At 38.6% G+C, this 21,699-nt stretch overlaps 1 long non-coding RNA gene and 1 other non-coding gene across 4 annotated transcripts; both read right to left on the reverse strand.

Annotated features, from left to right (window-relative positions):
• Window positions 1–13,320: 13,320 nt before the first annotated feature.
• On the reverse strand, window positions 13,321–16,137 carry LOC128910609 (uncharacterized). 3 transcript variants are annotated; one of them, XR_008466792.1, is made up of 5 exons: window positions 16,053–16,137; window positions 15,551–15,753; window positions 14,620–14,730; window positions 14,063–14,146; window positions 13,321–13,606 (listed from the first exon to the last, which is right to left on the reverse strand). It is a non-coding gene; the product is annotated as an uncharacterized LOC128910609 (long non-coding RNA). The 3 variants fall into 3 exon arrangements; XR_008466791.1 differs by lacking the exon at window positions 16,053–16,137 and having other exon boundaries at window positions 14,620–14,692; window positions 15,551–16,046; XR_008466790.1 differs by lacking the exon at window positions 16,053–16,137 and having other exon boundaries at window positions 15,551–16,046.
• LOC128910745 (small nucleolar RNA SNORA26) lies at window positions 14,292–14,409 on the reverse strand. The gene has a single exon (XR_008466851.1). It is a non-coding gene; the product is annotated as a small nucleolar RNA SNORA26 (small nucleolar RNA).
• Window positions 16,138–21,699: the final 5,562 nt, after the last annotated feature.

Raw genomic sequence — 21,699 nt, forward strand, 5'->3', positions numbered from 1 at the left:
ATAATAAAAGAATCACCAGGGCCTGCCATAAATCTGCACTAATTCTAAAATGAGATTGATATGGTTATTACAGCAACTATTTAGCAAATGTCTTAGCTATCAGGTTGGGTTATTTTTTTTTTTGAGTTACAAAATACAGGCAAAGAGGAGAAAGCCGCTAGTCTTTTCTCCACTCCCATCTTAATAGGTACACGTTATTTCAGTGCTCATTATTAACCCTTAGCTGCTTTTAATGGTGGGTTTGGATCCTACACGGCCTCATGGAGACCTTGGTGCAACCCTCTGGATGATTTTCTTCCCTTGTCCACTTGCTTTGTGCAAGTTTCAGATTTTCAAAACTGAAAAAATGAAGCCCAGGTTTCAAAAACAAATTTTTATAATAATTTAATTTGTTGTCTTGGTTTTGGTTTGGTTTGGTTTGGTTTGGTTTGGTTCCCCCCCTTAGTTGATGATACAATGCAGTGGTTTTGCTTTTCAGCAGTATGCTCCAACATTTTGCCACTTGTTCTATTTTATCTTTTCCTCCTTTCAAGCCAACCAGTGCTGTAAATGTTGCAACTTGAATAAGACAATGTCTCTGCCTTATACAAAATATCCTGGGTTTGATACACTAACATTGCCTTCACAAGACAAAAAGCCTTTTTGTTACAATACCTTAGGTTTCAAAAACCTATATATAACACTTCACTAGAATTTTATCATTTTTGTGACTCATGGAAGCTTCTTTCATGTTGCTATGAATCAGGGTAAACCTGCTATAAGCTGTCACCTGGCAAAAAGCAGCTCTGTTACCGTATGAAGAGAATCTAACAATTAAGATGCCCTGAATAAATGGAACACGAGTACATCTTTAAACAAAATTATACTTTTGTCCTTGAGTAGCCAAGGTGTTTGGCTGTTGTACAGTGGGTACAATGAGGTAACGGATAATACCAGAATGAACTCATTTTCTCAATATAGTAAAAACCCTATTTTATAGAAATATGATTATAAGGAGACGTATTTGCTCCCATTGCTTTACACACAATTCCAGCTATTTAAAACAGTTGAAGAAGATCAAAATTATGATTATTATATAATCATTAATGCTATATATCTTGCACTGCTGCTGAGTACCCAACACCATAGAGAACCAGGTCCCTTAGGATATATCCAGACCCCATGGCACAAACTCCTCCACAAAATTAGGTCTAAATAAATTAACTTGCATACTGTAAGAAGACCAAATGCAATTTTATGGTGTTCCCTATAGGCTTATTTACCATGTTCCTTTCTGCTACCACAAGGACCAATTGTATATAAATGACACTGGACTTTTTTACACTGCACTGATTACATCCCTTTGGGCTCATTTGTAGATTTGCAGCTCCAGGGACAGAACAGAAAACGAACTCCTGAGTGAGGGAATTGTATCCTTCTCTTGCCCTACAAATGCCTGAGAGTATACTTTCACAGGTATGCAAATTGTAATGAGGCCCCATCATTTCCCTTAAGCATGGCCGGCAGGTTGAGGGAGGTGATTCTGCCCCTCTACTCTGCTCTGGTGAGACTCAACCTGCAGTACTGCGTCCAGCTCTGGAGCCCACAGCATAAGAACACGGACCTGCTGGAGCGGGTCCGGAGGAGGGCCATGAAGATGATCAGAGGGCTGGAGCGCCTCTCCTGTGAGGACAGGCTGAGAGAGTTGGGGTTGTTCAGCCTGGAGAAGAGAAGGCTCCGGGGAGACCTTATAGCCCCTTCCAGTACCTAAAGGGGCTACAGAAGAGATGGGGAGGGGCTCTTGATCAGGGAGTGGAGCGATAGGATGAGGGGTAACAGTTTTAAACTGAAGGAGGGTAGATTTAGATTAGATATTAGGAAGTAATTCTTTACTGTGAGGGTGGTAAGATACTGGATCAGGTTGCCCGGAGAAGTTGTGGATGCCCCTTTCCTGGAAGTGTTCAAGGCCACTTTGATGAGGCTTTGGGCACCCAGGTCTAGTGGGAGGTGTCCCTGCCCATGGCAGGGGGTAGGGACTAGGTGCTCATAAAGGTCCCTTCCAACCCAAACCATGCTATGATTCAGTGATTAGCTTTATCCTTGCTCCCTAACTCTTTCCTGAAGACATAATGCCCCATAGAAGCTGGGCCTGCTGTTACCTACATTCTTGATGAGTCTTCTGTCTTTGTTCTGATTAATCTTGGGTGACCATCCATCTCTGGTGCAGGCTGTTTCTGTATGCTTATTTACATTAGCAAACCTCCTCCAAACTGCTTGGAATCAAAAGCAGCAAGTAAATGTGGTAAAACCCCCAGCACTGCATTCAGCTGAGCCATAGCTGAATGACGAGCAAAGAGCCGCAGGCTGTCATCTCACACAGTTCCGTTTCCAGTTAGACAAGGATCAAAACCATGCAGTCAATAAAACCAATCTCATTTGAAAACTCAAAGATGTTCTTGCCGAATTTGAGCACAGCTTTTCCAACAAGCAGAGCGGATGTTACCCTTGGGGTTTTTTTCAGCTGAATTAACAGCAATTACTTAAATGAACAATTCCTTTTCTGGACAAACTGCCTGCCTAAAATTTATTGGGGGAAAATTACGCAAGGTTGAAAAGATAAGTAAGCTTCTAGAGCAACATTACTGACTTGATATGTAACATTCTTAATCATACGGCTTGTGTTTTAGACGTCTTTTTAGTAGATTACAATTGTGAACACAGTATATTTCAGACTCCTAAACTATTCACCTACAGACACTAATAACCAGTTACCTGTATTGAATATCCCACCTCTCGCTAAATTATAGATCAGGAATGTGAAAGGTGTGTGAAGTGCTTCTGGTTGTTATTTATAAACTATCAAACAAAAAGAAAGACTAGTTTAGTTTTGATGTGCACTAGACATATTGAGTTTTACAAAATCTCTACATTTTGTTCTATATTTTGTTCTGTTCTTGACAATTTTACATCAACTCTGCAGAAGTTTTGATCATCAACTAATTCTCACATTGATTTTGTAATTTATCTTACATCAATACTTTGTTGGTGGAACAGGCAACTGAGCCTGTGTTGTCACAAACAATATTTGACATCTCTCCAGCATGGGGCTTTGCTTTTTTTTACGCCCAGTTAATGGTTTTAGGGGACTGAAGAAATGGACTTACCACAATAGGTAGGATTCGGTTTGCGGTGGTTATTGAACTGTTCACCAAACTGAGCAACCAAACCCAGCTCTCAATGTTCCTGCACAACATGTGAAACACCAAGCACTGCATCTTCACTTTCTGCTTTCAATTTTCAGAAGCATTCACACAATCAGATCTACACTTTTCTCCAGTCCATGCCAAAAAAACGTAAATTAAATTTGCAGTAGCTTTACAGTTTCAAAATAAAATTGGAATTACAACACCCCTGTATGTGATGGCTATTTTCCTTCTCTTTTTCAGTCATCTCATGGTGCTCCCTCAAGCTATCATTTTGTAAGCAGATTTGTTTCATTATTTTAACTATATGTTCTACCTGCTTTTTAATTACAATTAATTACATATAGTTTAAATAGGATTTTCTTTTACCCCACTGATGCTACCACAATGACACTAAAGCGTGCACGCAAAAATCTGAGATCAATTGTGTATTCTCAATCATGTCTTCCATACCATTCTGTGCATGAAACTCATCTTTTCCTAAACCTCTTTACCTCGATGATTGCTTTCATTTACAGGTTGGCCCTGAAGCGTGTTACAGACTATGAGTACGAACTGTAAATAGCGACTCTATCCCTAGAGTTGTATTTTAGGAAACAAAATTCAGGCAGGGGGTTTAGTATTACACAGGACTAGCTCAGGTTCTTAAAAGAACTGCATCGTGAGCAACAAAAACAATTTCCTCAAATCAAGCTCCTGCCTACTAAAATAGTTTATCTTTGCAAGACTGCTTATATCGTGCAATGGCTCTATTTGGTGATACCTAGGGCACGGACTAAGGCTTCTTGAAAGACAGTCTACAACTACATTTGTATGTTTTATATTTCACTCAGTGCCTACAGGATAACAAATTGATTTTTTCCTCTTGGCTTTGTGACATAAATATGGAATTACATTATCCATAGTTTCAGTGTGGCCAATCCAATTCACTTGGATGAACGAAACATGCCCTGCCTCCTGAAGAGTTTAAGGAATACCAATGATTTTGCTTTCAGTAACCAACAGAGGGATTTTCAAACTATTCAGCACTGGCCAAATTTTGCTCTATTGACATTAACAGTAAAACTCTAATTTCAGAAAGACTGGAAAGAATCCAGTTCTGAATACTTCTGAAAAACCCTACCCTACCCTAAAAATCTTTATTTTCAATTACTTTGAAAAATGCAATTTATAGAATCTAGCATGAAAAATTCTTCCAGAGTGGATCTGAAAGGCAGCAGAGAATATAAACACACAGATGATCCGTGTGATATTCTAACTTGAAGCTTTGAAATCTGACAACTGAAAATAACTTACTTGGAAGGAAAAAAAAAAATCCCTCTCTGCCCACTTTTCAATACATGAAATATTCACCTCTAATTTATTTTTCCACAAGAAAATGGCAACAGCATTTTGCATTACTGGATTTTATGCAAGACCCTCTCAAGCAGTCCAACTTGTACTCAAATCTCAAGACATACCTAAACTATGTAAAAGTCTAACAGAATAAAACCAAAGGCACTTACATCACTGTCTATAACTACTTTAAAGATTCCGATTACAAATTGCAAGGGATTTTTTCTCTCTGTCATCACACAAACATGCACAAAATATCAGGAACTTATTAAATAACTTTCTTAAGGCATACTCAGTAATAATATAATTACCCTGCATAAAAAAAAAAAAAAGCAGTGAAATGGGAATAATTCATGATTAAACTACAGAAGCCACAATGGAAGGACAGATCACTTACACGGAAGAATAAAGATTATCATTTGCAAGGCGAAAACCAAAGGTAGTACATGAGAAATGGTATGAGTCAAGCTAGAAACTTGTGACACCCTGCTGAACAAGATCAAAGATGAGTTCACATTAACAGCATGGGGATTAGTGAGAAATGGTATAAATAACCCAACTTTATATAACCCCAAACCTTCAGACTGTGCCAGGGCACCTGGTAGCACAGCCCAGAATAGGAATGGTGAGGTGAACTCCTGAGATAACAAAGAGGCAAGACTGAGGACAGGACATCAAATAATTTTAGACAGTAGGTTATGAAAAGCAACCTCATAGAGATAACCAAGGTTTGTAGAGAGGAGTGGGGCGACCTGACTCTCTGCTGAAGTAAACAAGCAGAGTTTCATTGAATTTTGGTGAAATTGTCTGAAGATCTGCCCTACATTTGTACTAGTATGCTTGTCATCTACCATCCTGATTTACAGGTCCTTGTGACTTCCAAGTTTTGGAAGTTTTAAAGCTACCTAGATTTGAGCAGCCTTTTCAGACTCTAATTGATAGGTCTCAAGTCAGAGAGAGCTGAGAGCAGCTCTTCTATCATGCTACAGTTTACATGGAATAACATCTCCACTTAAAAAATGTAACAATTTTCTAAAAAACCCCACCCATTCTGCAACGGTAGTGCTGTATCTATATTTTCTTCCTCATAAATCAAGTTCTGTCCAAGGGTTACATGGGGGCTGTTAATAACTACATAACAAATGCTGTATCTGCTTACAGTTCCCAAAGTGACAGTAGCACTGGTGACTCATAGCATTGTGAAGCTGTTTGAGATACCTGGGATATTTAAGAGGGTATATAATATATTCACTATTTTTTTTTTACATTTTTATTTCATATCCAAACCTTATATCCAAATATGGAGAGAGAGTACTCATCTGGTAGCTGAAGCTGCATTCAGTTACTAATCAGAACTCTAGTCAAAAAGGAAAACCCTCAGCCCCTCTCTAATGGCATAAATACAGACACTCAAGTTCTCAATGTTTTATGATGAATTCTTGGCTCACTTTCTTCTTCCTAGAAATTTCTGAAGAAAGTAAGCAAACAGTTCAAGGAAAGAATTTACAAAAATTATGGACTACACAGTGAATAGCGCATAAGCGAGGTGGTGCTAAATTCATTACAGAATTATGACAATGACAATAATTTTTCTCTTCCTGCTCACCTCTAAAATATGCTCCGTGTAGGCAAGAAATAAAAATAATTTTTTTTTGTAATTTTTAAATATCAGTTTAATACTGTCTGAAATTGTAAGTATTAATCAGTTACACAGATACCTACAAGGCAGAGCTAATATTTTTCCATATCTTAAACTCTGTTTAATCTGTCTAATTTTGTAATTCTTTCAAATGACACGCTCATACCCCATAGCATTTATTAACAGCAGTTGCTTCTCCATATTCTGTCAGTTTAAAATGTTTTTTTGTTTAGTATTTCTGAGAAGCTGGAACAACAAAACTCAAATACTATAATAAATCTAGTGAGTGTTCATAAACTGGTTGAAGGGAGGAAGCCCCATGAGAAGAGAAAATCATGGCTACTGCGGAGGAAGATTGCAGCCTGAGGAGCCTGGGAAGAACGTGGCAATCTGAGGAACTTGGTGTAGAGCTTAACAGGGCCAACCTATTGAAGTACCTTGAGATCTTTTTGCTCTGACTCACAGGAAACCAACGCGCTGCAGTGTCTTGTATTCAGTCAGGTGAGAACAGATTAAATACTCATTGTGAATCAAAACAGATAGAGCAATAAAACATAAGCTTGGAAGAAAAGCTAGAGGTACAGCACCCCAGTAGGAGTATAAAGAGTCTGTTACCTATTTGTATAATTAGTTTCCTTTAACTAACACATGTGGTAAAACAATGCTGGAGAGGAACCACAGCAGATGGAACCATCATTTTCCAGCTGAGACCAAGAGAGCAGATGGCACCTAGCTCAGATCAGTGACACTTCTCAGCCTTAACCCTACACAGGTGGGAATCGGACAGCATTGCCAATGCAGAATCTCCAACACTAGGCAGAAGAAATGTCCTACAATTAGGGACCCAAATCTGGGGTGCTCTCCCTACAACAAAACGATACGAAAACACTGATCTGGCAGCCCCTTTTTTGCGTAAGGCCAAAAATTATTCATGCCCTGCCATCAACAATATACTAACAAGGAGTAGTGGACAACTGAAAAGATTGCAGCTGAAACACGATTCCAACAAACATACTCATTATGCAGTATAAGAACCAGCAATGGGAGTGATAATGTCATCTTATATTTCTTGGGGTTGCTTTTTAATAGTTTTCACATTACTGTTACCATAAAAATATATCACGGAGTTAAAACATTTTTATTGCACGTATGAGTTCTATCATTATACCCATTTTTTCTTTTAATAGCTTTTCTTGATAGCATGTAGGAGTACATCTAGATGAAAATTCCAGATCTCATGTAGAGCACTAGAAGAGATTTTTTCTTTTCTTTTTTATATTTTCTACTGATTTCTTTTTATCTTACTCTTTTTTTTTTCCTTTTTTTCTTTTATACCACACAACATAGGACCGAGAGGACATAACCTATCCGCAAATTGAAACAGCAAGGTCTAAACCAGCAGTTTTGAGAAAATCCATGGGCATCTGGAAAAAAACCCCATGGTATGTCACAGCATACCAGCAACTCTAAAAAGCTTGTGCCATACTGGACCTGAAATCACTGTCCTGAGTCTGGGTATGTGGGAGAGAACACATTATTTCTGGAAACAGACTCCATCTTTCTATATGCTATACTTGGCTTTATTCCCTTCTGGTTACTTTACCAATAAAGTATGTTGTATGTATTTTATGTTTACACTTCAGAGGAAAAAAAAAAATGATGAACCTAATAGAAGTCATTACTAAAATCCTGAGAACATTACAGTTAGCAGTTTTTCCAAGCAGCTTGCTGAGAAATTTTTCTATAGAGCTGCTATTTATTTTCTTTCACTTTCCAAACTGCATGAGGTAATTTTCTATTTTTAAGGCTTAGATGATGACACAGCCAAACAGAAGCTGGGATTTCGTCTTCCTGTGTCATCTATAATAAGACTCAATGGCAGGAGCACTAATAAAACCTAAGCCAAATTCCTTTGTACAAATTACCTTCACGTAATCCCTTCACTTATCAGGAGAAAGTCTGAAAAACACTCTGAATCATAGGCCACATACCACCTCTGCTTTGATGTGCAATACCCACCAAGAAGGAAATAAAATGACCTCACCTGCTACCGCATTAGACAAACTAGGGATCTGCACGACCTGTTGTCTCCAATCCCAAGCAATGCTAAAAGCAGGAACTCCCAGCATTTTTTCATCCCCTGGTTTTGTTTGCACTGCTCTTCCTAGACTCCGCCTGTTTCCAATTCCTCCTGCTCAGGATTTCAATAAAGTTCATTTAAGTTAAAATACATTCATTAGAATAGGTTGGGAATTAAATTAACTTTTTGTCTTACAGTAAACACATACAAAACAATCTGAGGATGGCAAGTCATTGTTGTCAGCTTCCATACTTTGTTTTTAATCTGAAAGAGGATGAGTGTTTTCAGTATTATAGTGTTCAGTGTTTATGCATGGAGTCAAAGCTGTAGACCTTAAATATGAAAGCATGCGAGGAAATCTCTGATCTTTACATCAAAGCCCACTGAACAGAAAAGGCCCTCTTTGCAGCAATGAACGTCAGTGAAGGTCATGCAGCTTTTAGCTTTATTTAGATAAGCAAAAGTATTGATGTGTGGAAAAACCCAATGTGAGATGCATCTGAAACCAAGTGTAGAAAGTTTTAAGAACATGTGTTCTTTATGGATCTGATATCTAATGACCATGAAAAGAGGATTATTCCATCTCATACACTGTAGTTTTGTAAGAAATGCCTGCCTGCATTGATCCAAACCAGAATACATAGGATGCACATCCATTGTTTCTCAGGTACAAATGCATTCAGCCTATATTCTCACCCCACTGCTATTTTGCTCTTTGAATAAACTCAAGAATCTTAAATATGACCGTAACATTATGGGAAGGCATGAGGAAAAATAAGGAAGATGCAGGCAACTAACCATTAACTCAAAATAATAGGTAGGAAAACAAGTAATCATTATTACTTGAGTATTGCCTCCAAGCTTCCCACTGAAGATCAAGAAGTATGATTTATTAACATAAGGCCACAAAGAGTCATAAACTTAACTTTAAAATGAATTAATACCTGCATCCACACTTTAGATTCTTAAAGCAGTACAAACCTCAGAGGTCACTAAGTAGAAGTAGTCAAACAAATTCTGATATTGCCAGGCTCCTCAGAACTAAAACTCTTGGGGAGTACCAGACTTTCAAGGTGGTCCCCCAAAAACTCTTCCCAATACAAAAAAGAGGGAAGAATAAGCTTTTTTGTGTCTTGCTGAGACCCTTGCTCAGAACACAAAACAATGTTGTTGCCTGTAGCCCTGTGTGGAGAAAACAGTCCAAGGCTTAGCCCATGTTACTCTCAAAGTACATTTCATTCTTCAGCTTTTTTATCTGCATTTCCTTTGATCATTGAATCTCAACAATTGTAACAACTTACTAAAAGGAATGCTTTTCAACTGTGTTTCTGCTAAAACACAGAATAAATACAAAGACATGAAAATATTCCCCCTTCTCTCTGACAGTCTTCAGTCTTGCTGAACAAATTTAACATTCTTGCAGATTTAGTCAATGAAAAACTGAACCAGCATTCCTAAATTTGCAATCAATAGCCAGAAAAAAACAAAATGTACAGATTAGAAGCTATATTATAGCTTTCTTCTGTCCTTATTTCCCCAAACTCTCTCATATAAATCCCTGTTGTACAAACCATACATACAAACATTTATAAAATGGCAGAATTTGGTTTAATGTCATTTAGCCTGTAACAAGGCTAGTTAATACAAATCTGTGATGGTGTAAGCCAACTAGTTAGCCCTTGACTATTCTCCAGGAAACCTGGCTCTTTTTCTTCCATTAGTCTTCACTTTTCCAATGAGTAATAAAAGGGAATATTGCAATGTTATAAATTCATTTAGAGGACAGCACTCATACAAACCAGCTCTCTCTTAAGGAACTGCACAGCCCCAAGTACACAGTCCCACAGGGTGGTGGTCAGGGTGAATAAGACAGTTTACAACAAAGTTATGAGATTTAGACTTACTTTATATTCCTAGACTAATACTAATCCCTTTGTTTTGCTTTGCTACTTTAACAGGTTATATGATAAAATTAATTAGGTGAATGATACCTGAACTGACGTATTTGTATTCCAAAAAGCCTAAAAATGGAATAGAAACAAGTCAAAGTTAATTGGTAAGAGATTTCTTATAATAACTGCTCATGAGAAGTCATAGAACAGAGTACTCTCACATGACTTATCTTTCCAACCATCGTTTCTTCAAAATGAGCCTTCAGCACAGAATAATGGCCCCAACTGGGTGATAACAGTCAAAGGTAAAAAGTCACAAGCCTTCTAAACACATGAAATACTTTGATATTTCTTTAGTTTAAAATGCAAACTCTACTTTGATTTTGTATTAAACCAGTTGTACTGAAAAAGCTCTTTCCATTTTTAAAGAATAGTGCCTTAAGATTGCCTAGTTACCTGAAGAACAAGGTAAGGTGAGACATTAACTATTCAACACAGAGTCTCAAGTATACTTTTTTCATTCTTGCAAACTGAATCCATTTGTGCTGTATGAAACCAGAATAGTAGATCATGTTTAGGATGGATTCCCTCTCTCTTCGTCAGCCTTTCTGACCAGATGTTTCAGAAGGACAGAACAGCAAAGGCCAGGCTTAGATGCAACACCATCACTTAGTGACACATGGGCATTTCACTAATAGCTATAGGAAATCAGGACTTCACCAACACTGCAATTTTATTGGGAAACTTGTATAACGTACTGCCAGTATACAGTGTGTGTAAGCCTTACATACTTACAAAAACTAAATATATATTATATAAAGTATACACATGTGAAAAATCTTATCTTCTGCAACAGAAAGACCGATAGGAAACAAAACTTCAGTCGTCAGCAATGGAAAGTACATCCCAAAACATTTTTATATTGAACTTCTTGAAATTTAAGGCACATTTCCCCCTTTAAGGAAAAAAAGGAGGAAAGCAATGAGCAACGAAACTACTTTAAAGTACCAGTTAAAAAGGTGCAGATAGGTGAATAGATAAAACGTTTCTTAAAAGACAAGCTTTAATCAGTCTCATGGGCGAATCAAAACACACAAAACCGATAACACTTTTAAACAGTGAATGTGTTCCACAGTGAAGCTCTATCTTTCTGTAACTGCAAGTCATGCCAAAACAAAGAAAAGTAAAAATGAATAACTCAGTTTTTAAATCTCTACGATACTGAAGCAGCAGAAATGCTTAAGGAGCAATATGATTAAAAGAATATTAAAGTCTCTGCAAATTAATCAGAAGCAAGCAGTCCGCAAAAGAGTTTGCAAGCCCAAGAAGTGAACAAGTAGGAAAGGAGCGTTTGAGAATTTGAAGGCTACCTCACAACAGCCCGATGAACAGTTTGTCTGTGATAGAGATTACTTTCCCAAAGTTTTTAAAAACTAGGGATGAATGAACCTGCCTGAAACATTTTAGAATATTTGAATCGGGACCAAGTCATTAGAATTTAATGGTACTTTTTAATCACCAACTGCACAGCATGAAGTTGAGGAGTAGTAATGCCTCAAAAAAGCCCTAAACATGTCTGAAGGAGTCACAGAGGATGCCTCAAAGAAAGACGCTAATTTTCAAAATGTCTTTCAAGGGCATGATAGCTACCATGAAATAGAAGCAACATTTAGTGTACTCCTAGGCCATTAATTCAGGAAGGAGAGGGACAACTAGCTAGTTTTCAGAAGTGAAAAGATTTCAAAGCTCCTTTTTCAGCATCAGCAGAATACTCAAAGCTAACCATGACTGCAGACTCCAAAAGATCACATAGCATCATAGAATCATTATGGTTGGAAGAGAATCTTAGTTCCTTGTAGATCCTTGTAGGCAGAACCACAGACAGAATTTAATGCCATTTATTGCTTGACTAATTAATCTGGGAAGGAAAACTCCAACCCTGATTCTAGAATAGCTTCTACTCCCTTCAGAAAGTTCTGGAAGTGTAGAAATCTCACCAAAAATATCAGTCCAAACTATCAAATGGAAACAAGCTTACTAGTTCAGGGAAACAGCAGACAGCATTTAGAAATCATCTGTGCTCAAGACCGTCAACTAGTGTTGAACACAAGAGAAGCAAGATTTAGAAAACCTGCACAGGGCAGCATGGATCAGATGTGAAACCGCACTCAGGTAAGGCAAGACTGAATAGACTAAAACTTCATCCTTGGGCACGACCACTGAGGACAGAGCTCTACAAAATAACTGACAAGGCTTGTGGGGAAAATGATTCATTGTTTCTCATAACTGGAACTAGACAGTTGTCAGATTTAATATAAAGTACTTTTGTATGCCCTTCAAATTTAGTTTCAGCTTTTATTAAAACACAAGTCCAGAGGAAGAGAAACACTTAGGTGAGCCTAGCAGGCTACAAATATAATTATCACTACTCACCCTGTTTGGCAGATGTTTAATCAAAGATAACAAGAAACACTTCCTGACTAGATGGAGGTTAAATCTCACCAAGTATTTAAAAGTTTGGTCCTAAATCCACACTAACTCACTTTCCTGTCTAGGCTGGCTGGCAGTTACTTGTAACTGTATTTTATATTCTTGTCTGTGCATTCTAAAGAAGCATTGCTAGTAATAGGATGCACTTAAATCACTTCATGTTAGAATCTACCATTGAGGAATAAATGTTAATATTTACTTAGACATAAGCAACTGAAAAGCACATACAATCTTCCAATTGCCCAACAATATTGATCTTGCTCTTCAAGGATCTTCACACTCATTTTTTTTTTAATTACATGGGATATTGCAACCTTTTCTTTTTGGCTTATTTGAAACAGACAGGTAATGGGATTCTTGCTAAGGATGTAATAATATTTGGTCTTTAAAGTTTCAGACAATCTTTCAACTAGTTGGAGAACATGAAAATAATAGATACAGCCTAATGAAATGACTTAAAAGTTGGCCAGTTAATCTTAAAAGTGCTTCTACATTCTAAAAAACTTCAGAGAACTATGACCAGATGATCAGAATAAGAGATGACGGTTAAGAGGGACATTTTCAATAGATTTGAAAATTAAACATTAAATTTGCACATGGCAACAGAAGGTTTCCACATGACAATATATAAGTATTCACATCCATGAAACAAAGCCTTCACACAGGAAGTACCTAAATGAGAAAACTTCAGAACACACAAACTTCTGGTAGCATTTTCATGTTTTATTTCAATTAATCCACACAGACAGAGAAATAAACTACAGCAGTTTTTGTTAAGAAACCCCAGTTTCAACAAACAGCAAGGTTCCTGTTTAAACATGATCTTTGAAGGCATGTAGTTTTTAGCCACTGCTTGTCTCAAATTTCACTTTCAAGACATTACAAGCAACTGGAGTCATCTAGTACAGATTCATAAATCATCCTCTCATCAAATCACAAGCTGATGTTTAATATCAGTTCCAACCCCGTGCACATGCTGGTTTCCTCCCTGTAAAAGAAGTTCTATTTAAATTTGCAGTCAGTGTTGCACGCACAAGAAAGGTAACTAGCCTAAGGTTGAACTGTATGAACATGCTACATGACCCTAACCCTTAAGTCAGCCATTTCTTAATACAAACTTTTTCATTTGCACAGGACAGGATTTTCCTTTCCCATATCATTAGCACAGATTCCATTCCAGAGGTCCATCCACATTAGAGTAAATGGATCCAATAGCTATTATGGCTATAAACTTTCCTCAGATCTTTTCCAATTTAGATTGGCTAAATCTAGGTAACAGTTCTAACAATTTCCACACAGGCTTCCACTAGCCCAAACTAATTTTAGGTTTTGTTTTCCTTTTTTTTTTTTTTTTTAGTTTTCAGGTAAGGAATAATTTAAACTTCTCTATATATAGAAAACAATCTAACCACTAACATCTGATAATCCTTTTTACGCTACATACCTGGAGATCAATCAATTTACAAGGAACTGTTTTCACTCAAGATATTTCACAAAGGTTCATGAACCATCAACACACTTGAGAAACCTGGAAAATAAGATTTACATGAAACTGATACTAAGACTTTTATTTATAAGGTGATAATCAAAAGACAGTTCAAAACCTACCTACAAGCTATTTTGAATGCAACAGAGTTGATTTGGTAATTTCCTAAAGTTCAGTAGTTTCATGAATGTGTTCCTCTCAGCACGATCCAAAGAAGAGTTTCAACCTCACCTCTGGGTTTGAGAGAGAACTTTTATACCCCTCTGTGTTGGCCACTTAAGACACCGCCAGACTTAAGAGGGCAAAGCATAAAAGGGGAGTAGGGTTACAGCACTTAAAGAAGGCAAAGCATAAAAGGGAAGTAGGTTATAGCATCAGTTTTTTCTTACTAACTAAGATGATCTGAACTTACCATTTACTCAAAAGAGGTATTACAATTTACTTGAAATTTGTGAATAATCAAAAATTAAGATTTTAAATGATCTGCAATTGTCATTACATTAGAGCATACTTACCTTCTATCAGCAGGTATTATTCATTCCTAAGAAGTCCTGAGCATTGCTTCTAATTTAGTGTGATCATCCATATCTATAATATTTCAAACATGGAGTTGTTAAGTGGGACCCCTAAACAGCACAAAACAGACAAAAATTACTAAATAATAATGTAATTTATATTATGTCTAATTACAGACCTTCTTAAAGCATATTCTACAAAGTTGCAGAAGTTATTTATGTAAAGTTTATTATCAAATCAAGACCTAGGGCAAAAAGTAGTAATTGGTTCAAGCTGTTGAAAAGATTTTCTAAACAGCCCTTTTAAACTACATAGAACATATGTTAAAATATACTACTAATCAGAAAGAATGGAAAGTTTATTAAGCCTTAATTGCTTAGTGTTGATGCTACCCTGAAGTAAGCTGTAAATTTCTAGATTTAACAGACTGATCTTTACCAGTCGTTTTATTGCTACCTTGTGCCTACTTATATATACCCTGTAACAAATTATACATAACTCAACCAAGAGAGACATCAAAAGTCACTGTTACAGACATACTAGAAGGCTGGGGCAAAGGCCTAATGTAATCAGTGACTTTCGTTTGAAAGATTAAGTCCATTTGACCATAAGTGCCTACAGCATTCAGTACCCCAAACATTGCAGGTTATAACTGTAATTTTCTTGATGTAGCCTACACAAAAAGAAAGCATTGCACTGAATCACGTTTAAGGTCTGTGCAGCTCAATGCCCGTAATTTAGAAAAGAACAGAAAGGTACAAATGTACACAAATACTTCTTCGTATCACAGTGATACAGAACAGTACCCTCAGATATATTCCAAGTGGTACAAAGCCTCAGGACTCAAAGCCCTCCGCTTCTGAAGCCCAAAGACTTATCCAACTAGCCCCAGGCTGTGAGAGATGCGACAAGGTCTTTATGCCCTCTTACCTATAGGCGTTTAAAGGCACGACTCCCGATCCCCAGCGCTCCCCACTGGCGAGGCCTACTGTGCATCACCTTCTGCGGCAGGCCAGCGGCCAAAGCCTTCGGGGGGGACATTGAAAGGCCTTGACGGTACCTCGGGGCGCTGTCTGCCGCCTCCCTCCCCGTCGGGTGGCCGCCATGGGGGCGAGTGCGGCCCAGGCTACGCACTGCGAGAGGGGAAAGAGAGAGAGAAGTCAGCCCGGAGCAGCGAGGCGGGGCCGGGAATGGGGAAGGGAGGGGGCCCGCCTGTGCCTCACGACAGGATGCAGAGCGGAGGGGTGGGCTCCGCACTGGGTTTCTGTGAGGGAAATATGCTCTATCCCCCTGTGTTGACTCCTCGGGCCACCGCCAGGCGCCGAGAGGGCAAGATGTGAAGGGAAGACACGAAGAGGTCCCGAGCCAACCCCACACCCCGCCCGTCGGGACGCCGGGGCTCCTTGCGGTAGCCCTCAGCGAGCCACCTCACCTCAGCGGCGGGGAAAGAGGAAGCGCTCGCCCTCACGCCCCCTAATATACCGCCGCGCCGCTGTCGCGAGACCCGCGGCAAGGGCGCCGCCGCCTATTGGTGGAGCTGGCGCACGTGACCCTTTCCTGAGGCGGGAGGGCGGTTGACCACAGGCGAGCGCTGAGAGGCGGCCGCCATGTTGCCCCTCCCCCGGAACGGGGGGGACGGCCGGTGGCCCCCGGGCCTCTGCCGTCGGGAGTGAGGGGGCGGCCCCTCTGCCTTACTGAAGTGCTCCTCGGTTGCTCGATCGCTTTCCCTGTCAGTCAGGGGCGGAACCACGGCCTGGGTCATGGCGGGGCTTCTCAGCCCAGGCCGAACGCTGTTGCCCCGGAGGTTTTTAACTTAAGAGAAACAAAAGCGTCTTCGGTGTGAAGTAACAGCTGTGTATCAGTTTTGAGGAACTAAATGCTGCTGATCTCCGTCTAAAACTCCCGTTTAAGCCCTGCTTTAGGAGGCTTAGGATCTGTCTGTAAGGATAGTGAAGTAAAGCCTCAAGCCGGCGCTAATACCCTGGCTGAGGTTGCAGCACATGCAGCCGACTCTCGAGCAGTCCTGGGCCGCAGCTCACAGGGCAGCACGGTGGGACCAGGCTTGGCGTCCTTTGAGTTACTGCACAACGTGGGTGCAAGACACAGCTGTTGTTCCGCCTCAGCTCAGATGTGCTGCCTGACTTGGGAGGACACTAAAAGGTTTTAGGGTCAGTACAAGCAGATCAGCATAAACTAGGAATTTGCAGCAGAGACTTTGAATGTTGCCCAGCGAAACTAGTAGGAGAAACCACAACATCTTGGTTCCCATGGAGTTCTGAATCCAACGGAAGTCCCTGCTTCACAAAGAGGTGAATACACTGCTGATAATTCATAGCTTCCTGTCTTGGGGAGAAAGAGCATCTCTTCGCTTGTACTAAGTTGCTTCCACCACAGCACCTGTAAGCATGTGAAAAGAAAATAACAGGTTGGCCCACTGTCCCTCAGAATTTTCTGAACCCTGCATTTAAATTACATGCAATTACCCTGTATTAAATTTAAATTAGAGCAGATCTAAACCGATCTAATTCAGCCTGGAAACAGTGACATAGTTGTAATCAAGGGATAACACTAGAAATTGTTTCTTATCGCTTCTAGTTACCTCTTGTGTCTAATTCTTGATACTTGCTTAAAACATTGTTGCAGATGTAATCCCGGTGCCAGCATGTTTATTGTGAGTACAACAGGACCCAAAAGGTAAATCACTCTCTGGATATGAATTTGTGAGGCATGTAACTTCAGGTTACTTCAGATGGGGTTCTCTGCAATGACAATTTTCTACAGTTAGACACATAGGTCAGATCAGCCTTTTCTTGTACTGTAGCCAAGAAGATGCAGTGACATCCAACCTTTACGTTTTTACCACCTGTGCCAGTGGGATGTACCTCAAGCTCAGTTTCTTCTTTTCTAGTACAGAATGTAAACTGGCATCTCTGTAGTACAGCAAACCAGTGATCAGTATCCATCCCAGATGATCATTTTAATCATTCGGATAAAATCCTACTCCTTTTTCTTCCCCTGCACAATCTTTCTTCTGTCCTCCCCATAAAAACTTTGCATTGTTTACCTTTTCCCCAGCTCCATTTTGAAATAGATCCTGGACCACTAACCAGGAGAGATGCAGGTCTGGTCACGAGCAGGATTTGCGGGAACTTCAGTTCTCATGGGAGCTTGACTAGTGAATATGAAAATATTTGAGGGGGGAGCGTGGACTGTTGTTACAAGAACTACACTTAAGAATTAGATACTTAATGTGCTACCTTTGTTCGACATGGGTTACCTCATGTCAAAGAAAAGCCTTTGATGCTTTTCAGCACGCAATTAGCAGGTTCTACACATGCCCAGGAAAAACTGTCAGGCACCTGGTCAACCATGCAAGTAGGCGGTGTTAGGTCTGTTTACACTAGGGCACTTCCACTTTGGGTAGTCATGGAGAAGAATATCTGAAGTTGTGTGTTTTGAAGTTATCTAAGTGGCAGCTGGGTTACTTTGTGGATATAGTGTTGAGCTTTTTAAGGAGTCTTTGGTGATCTGAACTCAGTTGTTCAAATCTTGAAGAGCGGTGCTCTAATCAGCCAAGTCTGTCTTTGTGGGATGCATGAATTTAATCTTAAAGTCACCTGTCTCAGCTGAAAGACTTTTAAAAGACATTTGTTTAAAAACTTCGTGTTGGGTTCACCACAATGCGCAGTTTGCATTAAAGATTCATTTCAATTTTACTGTCTTTCTCCACACTGATATGAAGGAAAACCAGGGAAGTAAAATCTTGATGTGACCGTCAGTTTTTGCAGATGGATGACAGTAACCATCTGCATTAAAAGGTTGGCAGGTTTGGGAACGTACAAGCCTTTTTTTTTTTTTTTTTAACTATATATCCAATGCAATAAGACTGTCTTGATTAAAACTTTGCGATGCTAATGTAATAAACATGTAATTTGATTAATTTATGCCACAATTTACATAAAATGAAAAGGCTATTTTAAATTCATGCTGAAAATAGACTAAATGCCACTTACAGCCTGTCTGCTGTCAAAATATCCTTTGTGTTTTGTTCTCAGAGCGTATGTTTGTTAAAATTAGAGCCTGTAGAATAGAAAAAAAAAAATAAAATCTTTGGAGAAGAAGAGGAGGGCAAGCCAGAATTGTTATTTCCTTTCCAGAGGCAGAAATAGCAATACATTTCTGTTAGAAACTTAAGTTTTCTGTTATTTTTGCTCAGTGAGTCTTTTCTTATTTGATAAATCACTTCCATGGCTAAAAATTTTGGTTATCTCTTTCTAGCCAGTATGTATGATTAGAACTTAAATAGTATCTTTCTGACTGAAAGTACATTTTGTATAGGTAAGAAAAATACCAGTAAAGTTTGCTGGTGAACTTCCTTGCTGAATAAAATACCTGATAAAGAGGCCATTCTCCAAGCTTCTAGCTTATGGAAATGTGGGAATATTTTCAGTTGAATAGTGTCACGTAAGATTAATATTATGTAAACTGAGGAAGCAATGTGCAGAAGTTCTCTTAGTGTCACTGTTCAAAGCTAGTTTTTTTGAAAAACAATTATGCAGGAGGAAAAGAGCAAGAGTAAGATATTACAAAACAATCACAGCTCTAGGCTATTATCAAGCATCAAATTGTCTGTAGAGGCCTAAACAGCCTCTTCATAGAATAAACTGTTTAATGGTTTTCAATATAGAACTAATAGCCACTTTTATCTACTCAGTCAGCTCTTGGTGTATTTGACATCAACGTATTTGCATTTGTCTGGCAAAAAAAACCAAACCAAACCAAACCAAAACAAAACAAAAACCCACCAAAAACTAAAACAAAAAACAACCAAAACCTGAAGTCAGACACTGTAAGAATATTTTGTTTTCTTCTGTAGCAATTTTTGAGAAAAAGGAGGACATGGTATTCCATCTCTGCCAACTAGTATAATGTTCACATTAGCAAAGACAGGCAAGATTCAGAGATTAATTTAATGCAAAGTTTTATCTTCTGTGCTTCATATTTGGTAGGTGACAGTATGACTTGTTAGTATTCTAAAGATAAAGTTTTACCATATTTTAAATATGGTAATTTGATAGTTTGATAATTTGATAATTTGATAATCAGGTAATTTGAAAAAGTTGGGTAGGCGTTGCTTTGAAACTGACAGTCTTAAAGAAGAATGGTGATTCCAAAGTGTGTGTGTTGAGGCGGGGGGTGTTAAACTAAGGGGCCCTCAGGAGACTCCCCATGTTTTCTGTGGATTGCCATGTTTTTTTCACGGACTGCGACTCACTCTTACCATTAGAATTTCAGGTATAAATAGAGTGGCTTCCGTAGACCTGCTGAGCCGTGTGCTACAGTCTCAGCCCATGGGCTGCAAGTTGGCATTTGGCACTGTACTAAAGCTCACAATCTGTTCTGCAGTGGGGGGCCAAGCTTCATGGAAAATTCTTAGTCCTCATGCTTGTGTCTACATGTTTTCCATTCTGTTAAAGACATATTGATATTTTTTTGTAGAACATAATTTAATGTGAGATACAAAACATAGAAAAGCGTTTATAAAATTCTCCCACCTTCCAGAAAGCCTGAGTATTGTTTTAACTGCCTTTTCCATTAAAATGCTCTTTTAATTGTCTGGAAATCTATCCTAAATTTGATTCTGTTCCAAACACTTGTTCAGCAAAACTGACTGACGGTTACCCATTTCTGTACCAGAGTTTATTACAAGAAAAACATAGATGAAGCCCCTGTGGAATTTTCCAAGTTTTCTGGAGAGGAAATGCAATATCCTCTTTGTAGCACAGAGTGGGCAGATATTCTAGTCCCAGCTTTGCTACTAACTTTCCTGTGTAACTTTGGACAAGTTGCTAAATTTCTTCTGCCTGTTTACTTGCTTTGTAAAAGAAGCTAATATTAACTTGCCACCCAATAACTTGACAAGTCTGAGTGAATGTTTGCAAAGTACTCTGAGAAAGTCAGATGGAAAATGTTATGAAAATCCAAGCCTCTGCTAGCCAAAGAGGATATTTACAGTAGGTTCTTATTTTATGTAGTGAAATAAAAATGTTGAAGTGTATAACCAGATGAGACCAAGACTGATCTAAAATTATATGCAGGAGGCATTTTTTGACCTTTCAACAGAAATTATATAAGCACTCTTAGGTTATAAATAGTCCTTTGTTTTCCTTCTCTTTGTCTAACTCTCAGAAGAAACACAGGGTTGTTTGTTATGAAGAGATAGGGCAATGCTTTAGAGTGGAAACAATTGTTCACTGTTCTTTATTTATACAGTTCCTATAATGTTTGTAACTAACATTTGTTGCTTTTCTTAGCACTTTTTTATCTTCAAAAAGCTACAGAAATAAACTTTCTAGTCATGAAAATGACAAGGCCAGAAGAAAACCAAAACACTCACCAGCCCATTTCAAGTGTGAAATTTTCTTTCCTCTTTCCCGGTTTGATATGGACTGAAGAGCAAAAAAGCCAGTGCTAAACTATTGTTAAACTGGCACATAAACACTTCTATATTATTTCCTATTTTTACTATGAAACCTCATAGGACATGAAAGCGGTCCATCCTTCAATGAAAGTATTTTTGGTAGCATTAAGGATAATGATACTGAATTCTTCACAGAATGATGTGTGTGTATGTATTCATGTGCGTATTTCCAAATATGCGTATTTTCAACAGTAATCATTTCCTTGAGTGACCAATAAATGCTTAGCTAATAGCAATTTAATTTTCTGTTAAAAAGAAAAAAAGTTCAACAAACAGAAACCACTTGAAACCTTACCCTGAAGTCAAGTAATTAGGATCAGTGAATCGGTGACAACGCAAAAGTATGAAAAAGCCACTTACCCTTTTCTTACGTTTTTTTGTTCCTACTTTGAATGATTTCTGTGGGGTTCATATTATGGGAACAATGTCCTTGACATTAAAGTGTAAGTGAGGTAAATGGCTTTATTGGTTACCACATTTTGTTCCATTTAAATTTTTAATCACCCATCAAACACATTCATTTGCTTCATAACTTCTCACTGAGAGCAAGCACAATTCTCTACAGTAAATTGAAATAAATGGGCTGCAATGAAGAGTA

This window comes from Rissa tridactyla, chromosome 5, assembly GCF_028500815.1.
Source record: "Rissa tridactyla isolate bRisTri1 chromosome 5, bRisTri1.patW.cur.20221130, whole genome shotgun sequence".
NCBI classification, from domain to species: Eukaryota; Metazoa; Chordata; class Aves; order Charadriiformes; family Laridae; genus Rissa; species Rissa tridactyla.